This window comes from Diceros bicornis, chromosome 6, assembly GCF_020826845.1.
Source record: "Diceros bicornis minor isolate mBicDic1 chromosome 6, mDicBic1.mat.cur, whole genome shotgun sequence".
NCBI classification, from domain to species: Eukaryota; Metazoa; Chordata; class Mammalia; order Perissodactyla; family Rhinocerotidae; genus Diceros; species Diceros bicornis.
The window spans coordinates 53,115,423-53,134,672 of record NC_080745.1 but is presented as its reverse complement, the minus strand read 5'-3'; the positions used below and the strand labels follow the sequence as shown (position 1 = coordinate 53,134,672).

The following is a 19,250-nucleotide window of genomic DNA, read 5'->3' as shown; positions in this document are numbered from 1 at the left end:
TTGGGCTGGGGTGAGTTTGAATATCTGGGTGAAGAAGTCTAGCTTTTGTTCTGTAGACAAGTGGCCTTTAAACTGTTTTGTTTACATATCCCTAAAAGAATTTTGAAAAACACATTTTTAGATTGGCATCTAATTTTTAATTTTTTTAATTTAAATTTTTTAAATTTAAAAGTAATTGTAAAGGTCAGCAGCTCTCTGTATGTGGTTCTTATTACTTTCATTTTTTTCTTTCTGTAACCTCCAAGGTCACTGTAGGTATCTCCCTCCAAGTCTGCACCTGGAGCCTGGAGCATCACACACACGGAAGGTTTTATAGGCCAAGAACGGAATTGGTGCATATCGCTTCTGCTCATTTTCGGTTGGACAGACCTCAGTTACATGGCTCCTCTTGACTGCAGAGGAGGCCAGGAAGAAGAGAGGAACACAGATTTTGTGGAAGTGCTACCAGGCCTTGCTACAGAACATATGTAAAGCATCTGGCACATTTGCTGGCATACAATAAGCATCCAACGTGGTAGCTGCTGCTATTGTTATCACCATTATTATTATTACACATTCAGTCTCCTGGCTGTGTTCTATGCACAGATGGATTTGCTCTCCCTTTGCTGGAGCTTGCAGGCCCCCTAGGTAGGCGCACTTGAGGCAAGAGTCTCCAGAACCTTGGAGCCCAATTAGTAGCTAATAAACCTCAGCTGGCAACTCTGGCAGCTCCAGTTAGTGGGAAGAAGAGGGAACCCTAACCCCAGATTCCCACACAGCTGTGTGTCTGTTGCCTGCCAGCCTACTGCAACAATTCATTTCCTAACAACACCTGGACACTCCTCCACGCCTTGCACCCAACTTGTACTTCCATGCGAGTCCCAGGGTGGACTCTGTCATGGCCTAAAGAAAACCAGGGACTTTCCTGAGACTGAGGGGCAAGCCCTCTAGCTGCTATGCTAAGTGACCCACCAATAACTGGAAAAGTGGCAAAATTTCTTTCGGAATTTAGGCTTCCGTGCCTCCCGCATGTGACATGGGTGGAATGACGTGGACTTCAGAGACCAGATCAAGTATTAAAAGTCTTTGCTTTCTTTTCCCTTCCTTTGATACTTGCTAATCTGAGCCCAAAAGTGTAGAAGAATGACCTTTTCCTCTAGGGGCCCTAGTAACTGTGTAAATAAAACAGAGGTAATACTGCAGGAAATTGATGTTTGGTTTTGCCTGTGAAGGACACCAGAGAAAATGTAAACACCGTCTTATTTGCTTCTCCAAATGACCAAGGTGCCTACATGCAATCAAGTTTCTCTATCTAGTTATAACCTTTTTGGAAAAGTGGGGGCGTCCCCTCTCCCAAGCTTAACTCATTCATCCAAAATGGTCCTAACTCCCATCTCTCTGCTGATTTGTCCCGCAAAGTCTCCTCTCAGTGGTGTGTAGTTGATGTGGTGGAGCAAGAATTCAATTTTTTCCAAATCAAGTAGGAGCAGCAGGTCAGTGCGAGAAAATGAATGACTCCTTCCCAGGCTGTGTGTGTGCAAAAGGACAAACTCCAGGTGTGACCTTCCAAGGATGGTGCAAGGGTTAGCCCGTAAGCAGGCCCAGCTGGGGTGCGTCCTGCCCCCTGCATGAGTCAGCACACAAGTAGTTAAGTTGGCCAGCCTTGGCTTCCTTGGTTTGAGCATCCAGCCTCTTAGAGTTAACCTGCAGCGCTGCTGGGAAGAGCAGGGGCCGAGGATACAGAAGCGTCGGGCACTCGCTTGCAGCGGGAATGACATGAGGTTTTGAACAAGCAGCTACTGCAGTGGGTCTGGGTACGTAGCTCTGCTTTGATTGATAGTGTTTTGTTTTCTCCCTAGAGAACAAAGCAATGGTTGTTCATGTTTGCAAACAAGATCCCTTGGACATTGAGAAGGAACAGATGCTGTTAGACTGCTGTTTATTATGAACCTAAGTAACAGGGGTGGAGGGGGGCGGGAGAGCAGATTCTTCGTACTCATTGATATTCCTAATTGCAATGGCAGATTTTCTTTAATTCTATCTGAATTCCAATGCGGTGTGGTCAGGTCATTTGAATGTCATAGTTACAGTGGAATTCAAAAGGTATCTTTTGACTGTTCTTTCTGTAAATCTTCATATCTACATTTGGAGATAATGAATTTGGTTTGCAGAGCTATTTGCTGAATTGGTGAAGCCAAGTGGCAGAAATCCATTTTCCTACCTCATTTTGGAAAGCAAGATTCATATCCTTAGGCTTAAAGAGCAAACTCCTCCAAATTTACCATATGCCTGAGTGAGAACAGTATCATCTTGGATCTGGTCTTTTTCTTTCTTACAATTTGATGACTTTAGTCTCAGGTGTATGCAGCATGACCTGAAGTAACCTTTAGAATCTCGGTTCTTTTAATGAGTTCCTCTACTGGGTCACCTGGGCCTTTCCCATCACATCTCTATTTATTGATTAAAAAATATCCGAGATTTTGAATAGATTAGAACTACCCCAAAGACTTGTTTGATGGAATTTCCAAGGATATATAGGGACTTGTGTAAAGTTTGTCTGGATCTCGTTCCACCTCCATTCTCGCACTGCAGCAACATCCACCAACTAACTGACACTGATGAGTTTTTCCCAGTTAGCACCTCCTGCAGATTTAAAATATGGGATGTACTTGTTAGGCTTAGCCCCTACTTAACAAGTTACTGCTTTCCAGCACAGTGATCAAAACTGGTCTTAAACTGTCTCAGAATCATCTAGAATATTTCCTCCCCAGTGCCCATAACTTCTCTTATATTTTCCTGAATTTCCAACCAATGGGAGACTTCTTTCGGTAAACAAGTTTCTCTATGAAAAACGCAAACACTACCTTAAAACATGGCAGGCTATCAGTCATTAATCCCTTCACATAAATCAATTTAATACCTGTTTAAAATCACTCTCCCTGAGGTAATGGAGTTTTTCCAGGATGAAGCACAGGTGGTGAGAATCAGGAATTTGGAGCCTGGACTCTGAAGGCGGAGGATGGCGAGCAAAAGAAACCTTGGTGGGTGCTGTGGGGTGGTGGCCAAGGAGGCCAACTGGAGAACACGGAGTCCTGAGAAGAGGGCAACTGGGATGTGGGAGAAGGAGCTAGAAGGCACTGTACACGGTGGTGGTGCAGGTGAAGGGGCCTGAGGACTTTCAGGGCACATGGGCACAGTTAACATCTAAGGGAATTAATTTCCAGGTCCTCAACTTCCATTTGAACTGCTTTCCAAATGAATTTTTCCCCGAGGATTCATCCGAGTTCCGCTTCAGAAAATAAAGGCGAACTTTTCACTCATCTGGAATCTCACCGTGGGCATACAATCTCACTATGGTCCCAAGGTATATAGAAATCTGCTGGGCATCATATAGAGGGATGATTTCAGAACACATTGCCGCAGAGGGAGAGCCCAGCAAGAGCAAAGCAAACACAAACGACCACATCTCATTTCATCTCGGTTTCAAACTCATGCTAAAGACTGTGTGCCTCGTCTCTCTATGTTAGAATTACAATTGAGGAGTGAGAAGGTTACCATGAGGACAGGGTGTATGTATAAGTATGCTTATTGGAAATAAAAAATGAAGTCAGATATCTTCTGATTTGGTGATGAAGTTGTTTGGCTAATTAGGGTCTGTGGATATTTTCCATAAATTTAATACGCTCATTCTCCTGCTCAAGATTTTGGCTAAAATACATGTAAAATGTGTGTATAATATACATAAAATTAGAAAAATACAGCTTTTGCAAGTATTTAAGCAAATAAAGCTTTAGATGTCATCTTTTAAAACGTGCAAGGGGGTCAGCCCCACGGTGTAGCGGTTAAGTGCGCGCCCTCTGCTGCTGGCGGCCTGGGTTCAGATCCCGGGTGTGCACCAATGCACCGCTTGTCAGGCCATGCTGTGGTGGCATCCCATATAAAGTGGAGGAAGATCGGCACGGATGTTAGCCCAGGGCCAGTCTTCCTCAGCAAAAAGAGGAGGATTGGCATGGATATCAGCTCAGGGCTGATCTTCCTCACACACACAAAAAAAACGTGCAAGGAAGTAGAAAGTTCTTTTAGGGGTTTCATGAGCAAAAACTTGTGAAGACCACTGGTGTGGATTATCCTCGAGGTAAGATGAGCCTGTCTGACAGCAAGTGCCTTTGCCCTACTGCTTCAGGGTCCTGCAGCTTCTGTTATTCAGCCCCCACACCACTTCCTCTGAACCAACTGGTTGATTTCTTTCATGTATTTACTAGTTGCGTAGTGATTTGAAGACAGGATGTGCAATGGCAGAGCAAAGCTTTCATAAGGCAAGTGTTGAAGAAGAGGAGGATTTATTCACTGATGTCTTCATCAGGCACTTTTTTTTTTACCACCTATCATGTGTCAGGGTGATGTGACTACTGCAGTGAGAGTCAAAAGATATGAATTCAAATCCTATGTCTGCAACTTATTATCTCTTCGAACTTCCTTGAGCCTCAGTTGCTTAATTTGTAAAATTGGGATCCTGTGTGTGAACTTCTGGGGCGGTATTGGTGATACAGAGAGGAAAAGGATAGGATTCAAACCAAATCGACTAATGGAGAGAGACACACTCATTAAATAGCAAGTACCAGAATAGAAGAGTGTATGAAGTTTAAGAGAAAGAAACGGGTTAAGCCATTAACTCTTTCTAGGGGATCACTGTTCTAATAATTACCATCTTTTCAGCACTCTGGAGTTTACACAGCAATATCACACACTTTCTCTCTGTATTGCCTCCGTAATCCTATGAAGTAGATTTTTTGGTGAGGAGAGGTAGAGATGCCAGGAGCTGGCTGTGAATGTTCTTCCAAATAGGCACCTTTCTAAAGCCTTTCTGCAGTGAAACCTTTGCCAGTCTCTCTATTCTCTTCCCAGAGAAGAAAGTGCCTGCTTCTTTGCTGAGACAAGTCAAGTCAACAGTGAGAAAAATGGAGACCACATCAAATCTTTAGTGCAACCACACTGTAGAGAAGGGAGAGAAGGAACCAAGCTAATCTGAACCATCTTTCAGGGCAGGCACCAGAAGTTCTACTAGCATCGAGGTGAAAATGGATATCCTTGGGAAAAAGGTAATAGAAACTTTGAAATGGCCAGTTATCCATCCCAGGATCAAGACTCCGAAACAGGAGGATAAGAGCCACCCCATATCACTGGATTTGAATGTCAGACGTCACCCTAAAGAGATGGAACTCTGATACCCAGGTTCCCTGCAGCAAGGGACACTTTTGGCTGTAACTCCAAGTTGTACCACTCAGCTGTCTTCCCATTCAGCGGAGGGAGTTTGTCTCAAATTTTCCACAAAGGTAGGGTCCAATATTTGTACCCAAAGTTTACCAGGCTTTTCCTCACACCTCACTGAGAACAGCTTCAGTGACAATAAGACACTTGAAGAGAAGGAAAGAAGGTGGTCAGGGGTTAGTCATTCCCAGATTGTGGCAGCCTCTGAAGCCACAAGAGGGCAGTGACGAGAACGGCGCTGGTGACGGTGAAGGAGAATTTTAACGTCTGCTCATGAGGGTAAGTGAGCTTCTTGGGATTCTGCCAAGAATGAGGTCCCTAAGGGCCTCAGAGAATCTCCTGGAACTGTTTTCAATATTGTTTTTATTGCTACCCACGTTTCCTGAGTGCTCTTCCAAACTGGCCTGGTCTGGGAAGAGCAGCTGACATAAAAAAGCCTGAAAGTGTATTTGTGATACAAAAGAAAGCAGTATGTACCAGCCGGATATGGTTTTGACGGCCACCTGGAGAATCCAGTCTCAATTCCTGCTCCACATTGTCTCCCTAGCTCTGCGGGCAGCATTGCCATCTGAGACTAGACTTGAGAAATGCCTCATGGGTGGCTTAAGAGGTGGTTTATGCAGTGACAATGATGTGTTGAAGAAAGTTCATATTGGCTCCTCGGAGCCAATTGTATACAGATCTTCCCAACTTCATTTTCAATGACTTCCTTCGGTAGCTTGAAATCAGCTGTGGTAGGAGTATTTATGCCACAGAAATTGGCAAATGTTATACACCGGGGCTTTTTATACCTGGAGAGCCAGTCGTCAAACATTTAGCACCCCCCACTGCCAATACTTGTTGCAGAAAATTCTTTGATAAAGAAATGATGTGCTGGTTTAAGACATTAGGAGAAAAAAATAGCATTAGGAAGAAATTATTTTGTATTGTTTTAGAACATTGTGATAGACCCAGGACCAGGTTTGTTTAGCAGGACAACTCAGTGAGTTTGCAAATGGGGAGTATTCTGGCCAGGTCATCTTTCCAGGGTAAGCTGCTACTTTCCTAAATGCTCAGACCCCTGAACTATGGTCATTTCATCACATAACCCCATCTTTATATGACTATGTTACTAATAATAAGAATTTATAAGTAAATCTTTGGAGCTGAAGTGAAAGAGTATTCAAATCCTTTTCTAGCTCTTTTCCCTGCTTTCTTTTTTCTGGGGAAGATTTGCCCTGAGCTAACATCTGTTGCCAATCTTCCTCTTTTTTTGCTTGAGGAAAATTAGCCCTGAGCTAACATCTGTGCCAATCTTCCTCTATTTTATATGTGGGTCACTGTCACAGCATGGTTGACAAGTGGTGTAGGTCTGTGCCTGGGATCCGAACCTGCAAACCTGGGCCACCAAAGCAGAGCATACCAAACTTAACCACTGGGCCACAGGGCCGGCCCCTCCTTTACCTTTTTGGATTAATAAAAGTAGAAACAAGAAATTTGCCAAACCCAAACATGGAAGGTCATTTGTTGAAGTCCATCACCCCAACTTCATATATGTGGAGACTGGGTATGAGTGGCACCCCGTAGTAGATTAACTCTATGACCAACATCACCTTATGTCTTCTCAGAGAGTGGGGAAGCCTCTGAGAATTACCCTATAGGATGCACTCATTCATTGACAAGTCATTGAAGTTCTCGGTCTAGTCATGCTAAACCAAAAGAAATTTTCCTTTTAGAAAATGTGAGAACTCGCCATGGATTATATTAGCGTATAAGAGGAATGGTTCATTAGCGCTTGATAAAAGTGTCTATACTAAAAAAAGAAAAAATAAAGGTAATTGTGTAGCAGCCAGCCCTGATGGTTTAGTGGTTAAGATTTGGCACTCTCACTGTTGCAGCCTGGGTTCGTTTCTCGGTCAGGGAACCACACCACCTGTCTATTGGTTGCCATATTGTGGTAGCTGTGTGTTGCTGTGAGGCTGAAAGCTATGCCACTGGTATTTCGAATACCAGCAGGGTCACCCATGGTGGACAGGTTTCAGCAGAGCTTCCAGACTCACATACTAGGAAGAAGGACTTGGCCACCCATTTCTGAAAAAATTGTCCATGAAAACCTTATGAATAGCAGTGGAGCATTGTCTGATACAGTGCCAGAAGCTGAAAGGATGGCGCAAACCCTGCTCTGCTGTACACAGGGTTACTAGGAGTCAGAATCTACCCCGAGGCACTAACAAAACAAAGGGCGCCAGCTTGCCCAGCTTTGCAGCAAATACTCTGCATCTTTATGGATCTTTTGCTTCTTCTTGGTTAATGTGTTTTCCCTCATTGTAGTAATGAGACCTGTGACTGAGCTATGGGCTTTGCAGTAGGAGTAGATTAAGCAAGCATTTCCAGATTCTGTAAGATTCTTTAGCTTGGGCAGTGTCCTTTCCCTTTTGTGGCCCAGGCCAAGCAGCCCAGCTCATTATGGCTCAGGACCTAGGCCCCCAAAAATATCAAATATGCCTTGTGTTATTCTCTGATCATGAATTGCTCTCAGGGATCTTAAAAAAAGAGAGTCTTCCTGGGTCCCTGACTTTCAACGTTCTCTCTCCCTTACTTTAACCTAGCTATGTTTGTAAATACCATGGCTTGATTTTTTTTTCTGTATAAATTTCCTAGTAAATAACAGCTGCCTCCTGCTAAATATAAAATTTAATAGAAAAAGTCAGAAGTCATAATTGACTAGACAGCACTAACAGCAACAACAAATTGTGAAGCAATCATATTTAATAATTGAGTGCACTTACCATGTATTTCTCAATTAATCCTCACAACAACCTTAAGAGGCAGATACTATTACTATTCCCATTTTACAGATGAGGAAATAGATGCATAGAGAAATTAAGTGACTTCCTCTGGTTAGGGTAGTGCTGGGATTTGAACTCAAGAAATCTTAATCCAGACCCCATTCTCTAAACCACAATTCTTTACCATCTCCCTGCCAAGGGAATGACTAAAAATGCAGCTCCTCTCCTCTGAAGATGGGCCCCCATTTTTGCATGGAAAACTATCTCAAGTTAGAGGTAGCAGAAGAATGGATTTCATAATTTGATCAAGTCTTTTACGTGTGTAAGTCAGAACTTCAGATACAGAGCGCAGGGTGCAAGATGGAATGGAGAACGTCAGGTTTCATACTTGTGCAGTCACAGCCCGGCATGCAATGCGGGAGGCATTCCTCCCAACCCTTTCTGACGCCAAAGAAAAACAAATCTCTTTTGCAACCACTTTTTCACCTTTCTACCTCTTTTGGATTCTGCCAGAAATCTTGAATGATGTTGTAATATTTTTAGGAGAAATAAGAAGTCTGTTTCTCTCCCAAACACATTTTTTCAGTGTTGCTGGAATCTTGGAACAAATGCTATATTCATGAGATTTCTCTTTTGTGTTGTAATTGCGAACCTTAGCCTCAGCTGCATTCTAATGCTTTTAGGCCTGGTGGTTATACCCAATACTCAAACTGAATCCATTTTCTTCTTCCCTTCACAATCAGTTTGTTCTCCCAAGTCTCCTTTTTTTTGGTTTAGTGGCACCTCAATTCTCTCCCACTCTTAAAAAATTGGAGTGATGTTTGATTTTCTCCTCTCCTTCACCTCTGACATTGAGAGAGTGTCAAATCCTAGTGACATAATTCACCTGCACATCTGGGATGTATTCCCCCTTTCCATTTCCACTGCCACCTCCACATACCACCTTGGCTCTGCTTCCCTCCCAAATGGGGTCTCCCTTCTTAAATGGCTGCCTGTCTCCATCCCCAGGGTGGCCATTAGATTCCAACTTGTTTTTCAGCTCCACCTCCTTCTACACCATTAGAGCACTAAGTTGGGCAGAATTTGGAGGAGCTATCTGGGCTTCTCAAGAGAAAGTCCCTTGATCGATTAGTGATGCCTTCCCTGACCAGGGGTAGGAAAGAAGCATCCTTGCTTAGCTTCTCCCTGCTCCGTTTTTCACACTTTTTTCAGATGAATGTTTGTAAAATGCAGCTCAATTTATGTTTTTATCTTGCTCAAAAATATTCAGGGACTCTCTATTGCCTTCATTAAGTTAAAATTCCTCAGCATGGCATTTGAGAACCTCCAGGTTCTGCCTGTAACATATCTTCTCAGCTGCATCTTTCGCTACTCCCCTACAAACGCCTACATTAGTGGAACTCAAACTCAGTGTCACAATGGACCAGTGGGCGGGAGAGGGTGGGCTTATAACCAGAGAGCTGGAGATCTTCCATAACACCATATCCTGTCTTGTTATTATTATTTTTTTTTGTGAGGAAGATCAGCCCTGAGCTAACATCCATGCTAATCCTCCTCTTTTTGCTGAGGAAGACCGGCTCTGAGCTAACATCTATTGCCAATCCTCCTCCTTTTTTTTTTTTTCCCGCAAAGCCCCAGTAGATAGTTGTATGTCACAGTTGCATATCCTTCTAGTTGCTGTATGTGGGACGCGGCCTCAGCATGGCCAGAGAAGCGGTGCGTCGGTGCGCGCCCAGGATCCCAACCTGGGCCGCCAGTAGCGGAGCGCGCCCACTTAACCGCTAAGCCACGGGGCTGGCCCCACCATATCCTGTCTTAACTCTGGCATCATCAGCATATGAACTCTGTAGAGTGTCACAAATGAACATCGTCTTTCAGGAGATTAAGGTAGGAAAAAATGGAGAACTGCTACCCTTGGCTTAGCCAAAACATACTGCTTGCTATTGTATATATTTTGGGCTTTCCTTCCCCTGCACTTTAGCTAACACTAATACTTTCAACTCTGTATCTCTGCCCAGCAAAATACTTTTTGTTTTTCTAAGTGCGGTTTGAATTCTGCCTGTTTCATGAAGCCTTCCCTAACTTTTCAAACTGGATATGATGCCTCCTTTTTATGAACTCCCAGAGCATTTTATTTAGGGTGCTTATGTTCAAACTTGCATTGTATTTATTTTACACCTGTCTTGTATTCCCCATACAATAATCAGCAAGGAGAAAATCTTTTATTTTAATTAATTAATTATTATTTTTTATTTTTGAGGAAGATTGGCCCTGTGCTAACATCTGTTGCCAATCTTCCTCTTTTTTCTTTTTTTCTCCCCAAAGCCCCAGTACATAGTTGTGTATCATAGTTGTAAAGTTGTAGCTCTTCTGTATGGGACACCGCCTCAGCAGGGCTTCATGAGTGGTGAGTAGGTCTGTGCCCAGGATCTGAACTGGCGAACCCCAGGCCGCTGAAGTGGAACACAGGAACTTAACCACTATACCACCAGGCTGGTCCCCCTTTTTTTTGTTTATAATCTTTCTCTTTCACTGGGCTGCGTACATGGTAGGCCCTTCATGATCTGACGACTTCTGACCCCACTTGTCATCTCTTTCCTCAGTGCCTGCTTTGCCTTCTCTGCTCCTGTCGTACCAGACAACTTGGAGGTTCCCAAACTCCATTTGCTTGCTCTTGTCTTCAGGTCTTTGCACATGCCATGGCTTCTTATCAGGTGAAGTAGATTGCCAAAATGGCCACAGTCTTCACCCATCCTTGTACCCACACCTTCTGCAATGTGACTTCCATCCAGAGGTGGAGACCATTTCCCTTCCCCGTGAATCTGGACTGGCCCTGGGACTTGCTTTGGTTAATACAATGCAGCAGATGTTATGGTGTGCCCGTTCTGAGCCTAAGCCTCCAAAAGGTTTGTGTGTTTCCACTTGTTCTCTTGGAAACTTGCCCAGCTGCCATGTGAACAACTCTAGGGCAGCCTATCAGAGAATGAGAGACCACGTGGAACAGAGACAGCCGTCCCAGCTGAGGCCATCCTAAACCAGCAGGTCCCGACCAACCCCCAACCAACCGAGCAGCTTTCTGTGGATACATTAACAAGGCTCAGATCAGCAGAACTGCCCAGCCAAATTGTTAACCCACAGAATCATGAACTAAACAAATCATTATTTTAAGCTATTAAATTTTGGAGTGGTTTGTTATGCAGCCAAAGCTAGCCAATATACTAGGTTAGCAGTTACCTTTCTACTCTCAACTCAGATATCAATTCCTTGGCAAAGCCTTTCCTGACCCCCTTCAAGTCTGGGTTAGTATTCCCTGTTATGTACCGCACTCATAGTCCAGTTATAATTACTTGGGAATTGGGGCCAGCCTAGTGGCTAAGTTTGGTGCATCCTGCTTCCATGGCCCAGGCATGGACCTACACCACTTTTCGGCAGCCGTGCTGTGGCAGTGACCCACATACAAAATAAAGGAAGACTGGCACAAATGTTAGTTCAGGACGAATCTTCCTCAAGCCAAAAACAAAAAAGAATTACTTGGGAATCATCTCTATCTTACATTAGATTGTAAGATTTTTGAAGGCAGGCATTTTGTCTTATTAATCATATGCTAGCCCAGTATCTGGTACTCCATAGATGCTTAGAGAATACGTTTGAATGAAGGAAGCAATGGATTAAGTCAGAGGTTGCAACTTGTGACCTGCATATGTTCAGTTTGTCACACACATAGTATTGACCTAAGAAGAATAAAAATGTATTTTTCTCCAAATTTTGTCAACATTTGAAAATCAAGAAATTTAGGATAAACACCTATATAACGGACTTTTAAATTTAAAAATGGGAAGATCCATCATCATTGGGCCTTCATTTCCTCATGGCATCAATGAGTGTTGGCTGTCCCCTTTAGATGGGCACACACTTTCTGGCTGACAGTTCTCACTGATCTCCATTGTCTCCTCAACACCCATTGTTATTTTATTTTACTTTTTGGTGAGGAAGATTCACCCTGAGCTAACATCTGTTGCCAATCTTCCTCTTTTTTCGCTTGAGGAAGATTAGCCCTGAGCTAACATGATGCCTATCTTCCTCCTTTTTATATGCGGATCACCACCACAGCGTGGCTGACAGGTGGTGTTGGTCCGTGCCTGGGATCCAAATTTGTGAACCTGGGCCACTGAAGTGGAGTGTGCCGAACTTAACTACTATGACATGGGGCCAGCCCCTTCCCATTGTTATTTATCATCGCATCTGTGCAGTCCTCTTGCAGACACTGCAATTTTCACTCAGCTACTTATTAGCTGTAAAGCACTCAACACTTAGGAGAGCTACTGATAATTGTGTCCACTTATTTGCTTCCACCTTCAATTGCTTATGGCCTCATTTTTCTCCTCTACAAATTGGGTTTGTTTTTTCTCCCTCCAAAGGGTTTTCAAGGATAATTCAGCTTATAACCTGCCAAGACTAGAGTAAGAGGTTTTCTTTTGTCTAATAATTTTGTCTCATTATGGCAGGGATTGTGGTTTGGCTGGAGGTATCCTCACCTAGCAGTGCTGGCAGGCCTGTCAGGACCATCATGCCAGTTTTCTAATGTGTTTCCTTTTAATAGTGCTCTTAAGGGTCTATGTAAAACCTGCCATTGGTGGCCATCTCCTTCATGATGGATTGAGGTAATTTTTCAGCAGTGTGATGTGAGATTGGAGGGCTTTTTTTTTTTGATTACTACTCATTCTGTTTATAAGGTTTATAACTCAATGATTGGGCCTTTTAAGGAAGAAGCTCCCCAGCCAATTCATAATTCCAGGTTAAAAAAAAAATCACCAAGCCTGGTTGATGTTCAGCAAGAATACGCTGGTACAGGTATACCAGTTGTTTACCCTGTTATCTGTTCTGATTGGTCAGTGCATAGGCTGAACCAGTAATTAAATCTTTGGAACATATCAACCCTGGAGTTGACACATTGGAATGGAGAAAAATGCTAGTTTTCAATCATGTCTTTGTCTTTGGACTAATTTGTGAGGCAACGTGCTTAACAACTGGATCACATCTTGGTGCCACCTGTTATCAATTCTCTTATGTAAACACCAATATAATTATTCAATTCAGAAGAGCCTTTCTCTCCTATGGTGCATCCAAGGTTCAGCTCATCTGGGCATGAAAAGGCAGCTCCGCTTGTTCTCTAATTAGTGAAGTGAATAAGCAGGTAGAACTTGCTCTGTTCCATTAGTCCTGACTAAATTAGTTGGTGACTCATTATTTCTAAAAGCCCCATACAATCAGACCACCAACTTGTGAGCTTAACCAAGATAGAGTCTGAGGTGACACAGTCTTCCTTAAATAGTCAAGAAAAGAAACAGAAACACTATGTTTAGCAGTGGTTATTCTTCATTTGACGGTGCATAAGAATAGGCTAGCAGAGTTGGCACCTTTTACAGCCTAGTTGGAGAATTAAAGTATTTACTCTATGTGACTTTTTCATATCCTGAATTCATCTTTTAAAAAAAAATTACCTTTGTAGGGGCCGGCCTGGTGGCATAGTGGTTAAGTGCGCGCACTCCGCTTTGGCACTAAGGGGTTCGGACCCGGGCGCGGCGCGAATCGACACACCGCTTGTCTAGCCATGCTGTGGCAGCGTCCCCTACAAAGTAGAGGAAGATGGGCATGGATATTAGCCCAGGGCCAATCTTCCTTAGAAAAAAGAGGAGGATTGGCATCGGATGTTAGCTCAGGGCTAATCTTCCTCCCCACCAAAAAAAAAACAAAACGTTACCTTTGTATCACAAAAGTAATACGTGATCATTGCAGAAAAAATTTAAATATGTTTAAGTAAAATGCAGAAAATAAAAAAACTTTCTCAAATCCCAGCCTAATACAACACTGTAGCATTTTGAAATGGATTAGTCTAGTTATCTCTTTGTCTCTGCCTCCCTCTTTAATTTTCGATAGTTTTAAAACTTGAAGTTCTTTCTTTTAAACCTTGAACTTAAAAAAAAAAGCCATATTGGAGGGAAATATTTTCAAATATATTAGACCTTCGTCTGTCTTAGAGACTGTTAAACGGAAATGACTCAAGTTGTCGCTCTGACCACTGACTATTATCATGGACTGAGTCATTTTCACTTGCGTCTCTTTCAGCTAGCACTTTTGCTGCTTCTAAAAACCTGGAGTATTCTAATTTTCTGTGATTGGAAGAAAAAGAACAGTTGGTTAGAACTGTATATAAATGAAAAGTCACCAAGCTTTGCATGAGCCTCAGAGCCTCTCCTGTGGTATGAAATGCATGGGCTTTATTTCATGAGCCTCTGTGACCTGGAGACCTTTACTATTTACTTCTCATTTTTAACTATGTCTTGCAGTTGAGATTGCATGAAATGTGATTTCTGAATTAGATTTTAATGTATTTTGAAATGTAATATTGAGCATCTTTACATGCACCTGTTGGCCATTTGAATGTCTTCTCTGGAAAAATGTCTATTTAGTTCCTCTGCCTATTTTTTAATCAGGTTTTTTTTTGTTGTTATTGAATTATATGAGTTCTTTATATACTTTGGATATTAACCTCTTATCTGATGCATGATTTGCAAATATTTTCTCCCATTCTTGGGTTGCCTTTTCACTTTGTTGATGGTTTCTTTTGCTGTGCAGAAGACTTTTAGTTTGATGTAGTCTCACTTGTTGATTTTTGCTTTTGTTTCTCGTGCTTTTTGTGTCATATTCAAAAAAATAATTGCCAAGATCAATGTCAAGGAGTTCCCTCCCTGTGTTCTCTTTTAGGAGTTTTACAGTTTCAGGTCTTATGTTTAAGTCTTTCAAGTTAATTTCGAGTTAATCCATTTCGGGTTAATTTTTGTGAGCGGTACAAGATAGGGGTTCAATTTCCTTTTTCTGCATGTGGTTATCCAGTAATAACACCATTTGATCTGCAGCCTTTATTGGACTGAAAGAAGATTTATAGTTTAGCTAAGGAGTCATCTTCAATAACTGGTGTTTATCAGGTGACTATGTTAATCAGGATGGGCAGAGGGCTTGCTATGGTAACAAATAATTCCTCCCCCCCAAATCTTAGTTGCTTAACACGTAAACATTTATTTCTTGTATATGCAAAGCACACTCCTGGTCCGATGACTCTCTGAGGTAGTTTTCCTCTAAGTGGTAACTCACAGATCTTGTAATCTAACACCTGGGACGTGCAGTTATCAGGGTCACCATAGCAGAGAGCTCACACCCTCTCCAAATGCCTCCGCATGAAATATTTCAGTCCAGAAGTGACACATGTCACTGCCACAGCCCATTGACCAGGAATTACCACGGGGTCAGAAAGCATAACTTTCCTCTGTGCCCACAAAGGAGTGGAGGACCAGATATGAACGAGTGCCACAAGTCTTGACCACAGTGACCTTGGGTAAGCAACTTAGAACTTTATCTATATGCCAAGGGGGTTCGACAGGATGACTAGATGACTAGAATCTTTGCCTCTTCTCACAATCTCTGAGACTAAATATTTGATTTCTTCTTCTTACTAGCTTTGTGTTTTTGACTACTTCGTAGGCATTATTTTATTGTTGCTTTAAAGGTATCAGGTATATGAATATTAGTAAAGGCCAAATGCTTGTGTTGCATGGTATAGCTGATGGTTAATCTAGAGAGCTCTAAGGCAGATGATCTGGTTTTGAATCTGTCTTGGTCTCTTATTGGCAGTATGACTATTGTCTATTTGTTTAACTTCTATACGACTCATACTTTTTTGCTTTTTAATTCAAATGTAAAATGGGGATAGGAGTAGTCCCATCCTCATAGGATTACTGTATTGAATAAGGCAATTCGTGTAGTGGTCTTAGAACAGCGTCTGGAGCATGCAATAAGTTTATTTCATTTGATTTTTATTATTTTTAAAAGATGACTGTCCTTCTTGCCCCAGCTTGGTAAGTGTCTATATAGTAACAGTTCAATAAGCTGTTGTCCTTCATGCCCTGGCGTGATCAACCAGCCCGCCCCATATAAGTCTCTTTAATCTACTGACCCATAAAATGGAGTCACAAACACTACCCGTAGGTGAGCTGGGTCTTTGCCCAGGACCATCAACCCCTTTGGACTTGTGCCTCACCTGCTTTAGCTCAGATTGCACCCCTGCCTGGCCCTGTGTTGGCTCTATATCTGAGCTAGATCCTACTCAGATAAGCTTGCTATTCCTGCCTGGTCTCCCCCATCATTGAGCTCTCGCTTTCTCTCACAGACTTTCCCTGGCTGGCCCCATTGATTCCTGAGGAGCCCTGCTCTCGTGTCCACCCCTCAGGACCCACACCCTACCTCAGGTTCTGGGTCACAGAGTCTTGGCCCTGGCCTTCACAAGGTGGAGGGGGCATCAGACAGACACCCCCTCTCATTTCATTGACTGCACCCTTTAAACTTGGATATTTCTGGTACCACCTAACCCTTATTACCATCTCAAATCAATGACAAACCTGGAATATTAAGTCCTCCTACAGGCATTATCCCTCCTGGTAGCACACGAGCAAGAACTTTTTCCTTTCCCTCTGGATCTTAAGTGGATTGTCCTTGGGAATGAGTCAGACAAATTGCAGCAAGAGACAATGTGAGAAATGGTGTGTGTTCACTCTCCAGCAGGGGGATGCTCCCATTCCCCTCCCTTTTTGCTTCTTGACTGATCTAGTAGAGGACCCTCTGTGAATGGTTGCCAGTGCATTTGCCCCGGGGAGAGAAGAGCAATTCTCACCCGGCAGGGCTCCTTCTCAGGCTTGCTTCTGCCCAATAGAAGAAAGACAATACGCTTTTGTGTTAAGCCCCATTCAGGTCATCCTTTCCCCTGTCGGCCGGAGACAATACTGAGTTAGGCTGGACTTCGATACAAGCAAGTTTCTTTCTGCTTTTCTTGGTCCTTTGTTTTCCAAGTTCTATCAAGGGACAATGTGGTACTTTTCTCACAAGTGCACAGTACAGGTGGGAGGTGCTGAGCATCTGAGATTTATGGGGAAGGGAAGAATTACATCAAACGATATTGTTACCCTGTTCCTGAAATGATGATAAATGCGGATGCAGCCTGCTTTCCCCCAATCTGCCTTCATAATCTTGTATGGCAAACAGGTCAAATTTGTCACTGCCAAATACAATAAATTCTTATCTGTTCTTTTAGAAAAAGATAAATCATCAGAGAATAATTTCCAAGCATTCTGCAAAGGTTGTATAGCCTACACTGTTTAACAGTATAGGGAAGTTTTGCAATTCCAATTTTATTTAGATTTTAAACCCTCTGGATGTTTCAAAAATAGCAAAAGACACTTTTTCTCTCCAAGCCTGAGTTTGTCAAGCTCTAATAGGGAGATCTGTAGAAACAAGTGTGAGGAATATACCAAGAAAAGAACTGTTATAAGGTTTAAAATGCACAGAACCTACCACTCCTGTGCATCCACATTCAGCATAATTAATGTAATAACTCATTTGCATCATGCTATAGAGTTAGCAAAGAATTTTTTTTATATTGTCGTTGTGAATCTTTCTATGTGGTAGGTTTTTGTTAGTCTCTATTTTTCCAAGAAGGAAAATGAAGCTCAGAGGGATTAAGGTCACAGAGAAAAAAGCCTCAATCCTCAGATTACAAATTCCAATCTTTTCCATACCCTCAATGTCTCTCTTTATCTTTTACCCTTTGTATCAAAGGCAGAACTGGGGAAAATTTGGGGAGAGAAACTCTGTAGCCCGAGAGCAGTTTATCTGCCCCTTTCTCTGAGAAAAGCAGGACTATCAGTATTGCTGGGGACATGAGTTTTGTGAATCCGTGGGGGAAGGAGAGACCCCAGCGTGCTCCTCTGTCATGCTTCATCTTCCTCCCATACCCTGCCACTGTGGCTGGAGCTGGGACCTCCCTCATGGAATGAACTTGAGTTCCCTAATGTGGTGGAGCACATCCCTTAGTCGCATTCTCAGCCTCAACATATGACACGTGCAGAAGGGTTTTAATAAGAAACATTCTCTCCAGCTTGGAACAGGAGGAACTTGTCTCCTATTGTTGAGGTTTGAGGTCTACATTGAACTGAGACAAGTGAAAAGGTGAATCTATAAATAGTCAACATATGATGGGACTACTTTGGGGTTCAAAGGGACTTTTCAGTTCTCTGCAAAATCCATACGGTGGGAAGGTACCACTATGGCAGCCATGTGCACTTAAACTAATTTTTTTCAGACCTAATGAAAAATTCATTGTGCCAGATGGCTCATAACTTTTAACTTTAAAAATGTTCCCAGAGGCAGCTTGGTATACACAGTGTCCAGTGATTGGAATGCATATATTCTCCGAAGTGAGGTCCAATGCTCACTTTTGTGAGATTTACCTTGGGCGGGTTCTTAATTGGAGACAGCAGGATCCAATTCTGTTAGCTTGAGAAGAAAGGGATTTATTAAGGGTTAGAGATAATTTGCAGAACCATGGCAAAGGCTGAAGACAGGGAATTGAGGTTGAGCTTCCAGGAACAACTCCCCAGCTTAAACTGCAGACCTGAGCTGCTAAGGGGTGGGGTGCGCTTGGTCCTGGTCATGGAATAAGGAAGCACCTGCAGCATCTGGAAGCTGCCATCAAGCTGCCAGCTCAGTCACGCTGCCATGATCCAAACCAGTAAAATGGGTGTCCCATGCCCGGCCCCTCTCCCTGAGTAGCTCTGTTCTGAATCAAAGTCTCACACTAGTGCATCTGAAAGGCAGAACCTAAACTACATCTGGAGCTCTAGGCAAATGTGCAGAGGGTCCAGCTTCTGCATGCTAGATGGGTTTAGAAAGGGTATTGAGTGTAAGAACTCTACAATATCTGCCACAGTGCTTTTAATCCACCTTTCTCCTGGCCCCTGGCATATTAAAGGACAAAGCTTATTTCCCCTCCATCTGTCTTCCCATCTGTCCTTCTATTTGTTTATCAACTATCCATCTATCCATCCATCTATCAATCTGATTTTGGCACTTTTGGTATTGTTTCTTTTTATATCTGTTTCAGAATGCATCTAGAAGATAAGGATTTTTTTTTAAAACGTATAATCACAATGTCATTATTATACTAACATTTTAAACAATAATTCCTTAGTACCATCAAATGTCTATTCAGTGTTCAAATTTTCCCAATTATCTCATCATTTTTAAAAACAGTGTGTTCGAATAATGATGATTTGGGGCTTACCAGATCCAGTTCATTGATGTGTGTCTTCAGCCTCTTTTAATTTATAGCTTTCTTCTCCTTCTGTC

The 19,250-nt window shown here is 42.6% G+C and overlaps 1 protein-coding gene across 1 annotated transcript in view; it reads left to right on the top strand.

Annotated features, from left to right (window-relative positions):
• The first annotated feature begins 15,224 nt into the window (after nt 1-15,224).
• The window catches only part of ASAH2 (N-acylsphingosine amidohydrolase 2), a 213,628-nt gene continuing 209,602 nt past the window's right edge, over nt 15,225-19,250 (top strand). Inside the window, exon 1 of the mRNA XM_058543442.1 lies at nt 15,225-15,408. The gene's annotated coding sequence lies outside the window, so the exon portion shown is untranslated. The remainder of the gene's footprint in view (nt 15,409-19,250) is intronic.